Here is a 4839-nt window from a genome sequence, read left to right as displayed (position 1 = left end):
ACTAGGCGCTTGTCGCATCTGAACTTGACAGGTTGATACGGACTTGTTGTTCATTTCCCTATTGTAGACCTTTTGTGAAATCTATTACAAACTGATTTGGTCACATTTCACAAAAGGTCTACAATAGGGAAATGAACAACAAGTCCGTATCAACCTGTCAAGTTCAGATGCGACAAGCGCCTAGTTTTGGTAGAGCGAGTCACATATTTTGCAATGAAACTGCTAGGAGCCAACAACCATTTTCCTTGAATATATACATATGTAGCTTTGAACATATCAATGAACCCATGGGCTCAAATTACATAAGTGACTGCATGGTTGAAAAGTGCTCAAGTTGATGAATTTTATATTCCATTCGTTGTTGTAAGACAAAGAGGTCATCATCATCAGTAGAGTCCAGTTGTTCATAACAACTTGGTCATTCACTTGAGGTTTACATAAAACTACGCGAGGTCTAATGGAATTAATGGAATTAATTGTTAAATGCTGGAAGATTCCAGCTGAAGCGAGATTTAGTCATAACCAACAGATTGTGTTATGTCCCTGTCCATCTCTCCCACTGACATTCCTTTCACTGCCGTTATGTATGAGCCACTGATCATGTGACCGTATACAGCCAATCGCATTCCGCACAATCAATATATACTGATACTGCCGTATTCACACATCGAAGCTCTTTGCTTGGTGTGATGTGCTGGCATAATATGCTAACGTGGTTGGTTGAAGGTATCTTCATGTGTATGTGAGACTCTCTGAGATTGAATCAGCTTGAACAAATTCATTTTAAAGGGTACATCAACCCTTTAAAGCCTGTTTAAGACCAGCCTCGGCGCTTGGTGGTTAGACTAAAATATGATAATATTTCAGTGTTAATGTGCAGAGAATGGGACACTGTCACATTCATATAGTATACTTTGAAATAGTAATGAAGCCCCATCCTTCTTTGGTATTTAATGGTAAATTAATTGATAGGTAATTCAAGATAGGTATCTTATAACTATATTTGTCTCGAAATTACTTCCTTATTGAAATTCTTCTCTGACTGGTGTGTATGCTCTGTATTGTAGCAGCAAGTCCATCACTTTACGAGTCCACACTGATGTGTTGTATTTAATTAGTTGATTTGTTAATTAATTGATAAATGTCAATCATTAAAACTGAGTATATTTATTTATAATGAACAGAAGCTTGGTAAAATGTGCTTGATTTTATGTGTGCAAATCATTTGAAAAAAAATAGATAGTTTAAATTATGGACCTGCTATTTTTCTTGTAAAAAAGATGAGGTAAATTTGAGATGTGTGTTGTATAAGATTAGGAGAAGTGCATAATTTGCCATTTGTTCAATCAGGTGTAAACAAAATGCTAAATCTATTGTCTTTTTTTCATGCCAGTATATAATACTAGTACCTGGGTATTCAGGGTCCATTGTAGATAATATGTATGTCATTTAATAAGTAGTGTCTGAAAATCTCGACAACCTGAAATTCAGTGTCAGAATCTGACATGAAATATCAAGTATACTGATGATTGATGTATAGTTGTTGAGTCATTTTCCTGTGAAACTGAATTTACGGTTGCATAAAAATTGTGTAAAATTGTTAATGTAAATATAATAAAACCTATCTCATCTTAACTTGGAATTACTTACTGTACATTTGTACAGCACATTATATCTCAATGTACTACGGTTTCAGTAGAAGATGAGATGGGGTATACAGAATGTACCAAAAAATGGTTGGAAAAACTTGCTGGGATGATTCTGACGATTTTGTTGCCAAGTTGGGGATTTTTTTTGATTCATTCTGTATAATGGTCACTGTATCTATTTGTGCATTTGGTGTAAGTGCAGAGTGATGAATGGAATCAATAAATTCATCCATAGAGATATCAGAGTCATTTTGTTTCTTTATTTTTGTGTTATCCTCGAGTCAGTTTCTGAAGATTGGAGCAGCACTGCTTATACTGTACTAGTCACAAAGAGATCTTATAGCGATGCAGAGAACTCTTCAGGGGATTTCAGGTCACACCGCAGATAGCAATAGTCATTTATTCATGTCTGGCTGGCCATTTCTGCCAAAAACTGCACTGATCTACAGATTGGGAAGCCGCCAAATGACATTAAAGTCTATCGCATCACAGCTACCTCTGTCACTGTGAGGTGACCTTGTTGATGAAGTGCACCTCTGTCGGTGGACCTATTTACACTCCATCATGGAAAGCATCCCTGAATCGCTTCGTTTATTGTAGTGACCTTTGGGAGCACAAAGAACCCCAACTCCCCTCTCGGTAAATTATCAAACCCCAACTTTCCCAAAAGGTCTAAAATATTTGCCAGTATTCATGTAGAGCAGCCCTCGCTTTAGCCTATCACTAGACCAACTCTAACTGCATAATAATGCAGCATTTGTTTCATGGTTTAAAGAGTTGATAACGCATTTGCAATGACTATATATTGATTATTCTGGATCTCACTATTGCCCTATTGGTCATTTCATATACATACCTATTGAATTATCACTATAAAACTTGATACACATCACATTGGAATTATAAACCACACAATAGAATTGTTGCAGAGTCTTTTGTCAGCTGTGTTTGTCATGGATTGTTGCATGTCTGTGTACATGTGACAGACGTAGATGTGAGCTGATTGTTTGAAATGCAGAAGGCCACATTGGAAGAGCACAATTTGGGTCATCTCCACTCTGTAGCTTCGAACACATTTTGAGAAAATGGCAGGAAAAGGCTTAATTTCTCAAAAAAGATAACAAATGTTAAGTTCATATCTAATTTATAGTATTGAACAATTCAGCTGAAAGATATAGCCATGTTTAACAGAGAAGTAGGCCCTAACTATTTCATAACCACAACCTCATCCTCGATTACCAGAGGTCAGTCGTTTGGTCCACCCCTCGTATGTCAAGTGCCAAGTGAAAGGCCCTGAAGTTCAGGATGCCACAACCTTGGAATTGTTAATTATACATGTGATTATATAAAAAAATGGATGTAATATTTAAGGACATGGAAGGTATATACTGACAGCAGGTGCCATCAAACACAATTAACAACAATTACTTGCATAAAAATAATCGTTATGCACTATTTTCTACTATCTGCATGCACTGTACACCTAGTCGCATTAACATTTGTGCAATTGGATGATAGGCCTGTTTCAGCTGTCCGTTCTTTGCCTATTAATGACAAAATTATACAGGCCTTCGCCACTCGTACTCATTTTTTTTTCTTTTTGCTCAGATCAGGTCAATAAAATAATGAACATTGCCATAGTGCTGAAACTTGGCACATAATACGAGTCTCCATCCTCTGTGATATTGTTGAGATTTATATTACGCTTTAAAATAGAAAGTATTCTTCTTCAAAACCTTGCTACAAACAGTATATGTAGATACTGTATAAATCTGGCAATCTGACCTTCCAGGGTGTATGATACGTAGGCCTACTTCCAGGTAAATACAATGTTTCTCTATCTCAAACAGTTTAATTATCACATGATTTGTGTGGGCCTTTGCTCTAATCAACAATAAGGTCATCTATAAATCAGAAGATATTTGTTCAGGACAAATATGATCATAAATTTTTAAATCAAAAATGTACAAAAACAGTTTCCAAAGGCTTAAACAATTTGATGACATTTGAAGGAACAGAAGTACAGCGCCACCTGCTGACAGGTTTACAAATGAATAAGCTATGTTCGTGATGGTCACAATTTCTAAAATATTAATCCTTCATCATAAGTTTTGGCAGTGAACACGCTGAATTTACCCTACTGCCAAATAAAAAGAAGCAGATTAGTCAATGGCTGGGTTGTTGGAAACCGTCTCAGCACAACAGACTTAAAGTGAAAAAGTTTAAAGGGATCAAATGAAAGAGATAAGGATTAAACATACTTGATATAACCGTCAGAATAACGTGGCTTTGTGTTGCGAACAGTTCATTATTTACAGCAATCATGGCTCAGTTCTTGATAAACAGTGTTAGTTTGTGCTGGGGGCTTCATATTTCTTCAGTGCTTCCTCCCCTTTAAGCAAATGCTCTAATTTCATCGAAGGCACTTGACCTTTAAAAGAAGATGCATTTTACACCTGATTACAGAAATGTCAATAGTGGATGCTCCGAGTGCTGTAATCCAAGCATCTAAGTTTCAATTCATCCTGACATGAACCCTGTATACAATTTGTACATGATATTTGCATAACTCATACTTGGTTCTAGACTTGATTGATTGGAACAGACCTGTCGCCTCCATCTCGGCACTCCGATATGTTCCATGTCCTCCCGCCATTGCTTCTCCTGCGGGAAGTATTGATCCATTGATAAAACTAGTGTGTCAATTATGGCCAGCTATTGTACACAACATATTCAACATCAAATATCCCATATGATAGAGCCGCAGGATACGAGATGAGGAAAGGGACATGGTCTCGTCGAGATTAACCCACTTTTATCAGATAGACCTCTGAAATCTAATGCTTTCATTGCTTGAGACAGTCAGGAAATTAAGAAATGTTTTTTATTAGCATCAAGACCTGGCTTGTGGTGCAAGCAGTTTGTCTTAACTACAGTAGAACCTCTCTAAAAAGACGTCATGGTTAGAGAGGTCAGTGATCAATTTTGAGACCAGATGCAGAGTCCTTGATGGAGAGGGCAACCTTATTAGAGAGGTCTGGAGATCATGTCTGGATGGCGCTGATAACAACTGCAAAGAGAGAAGGTTCCGGGATGTATGATGTATCAAGCAATGTACTCAAACGTCCTGGTATGATGTCACAGTAAGCATTTAACATGACTCGGGAACCTCTGAGCAGAAGATGGCTCC

This window comes from Lineus longissimus, chromosome 3 (genome assembly GCF_910592395.1).
Source record: "Lineus longissimus chromosome 3, tnLinLong1.2, whole genome shotgun sequence".
NCBI classification, from domain to species: domain Eukaryota; kingdom Metazoa; phylum Nemertea; class Pilidiophora; order Heteronemertea; family Lineidae; genus Lineus; species Lineus longissimus.
Note: the sequence above shows the minus strand (reverse complement) of the source record.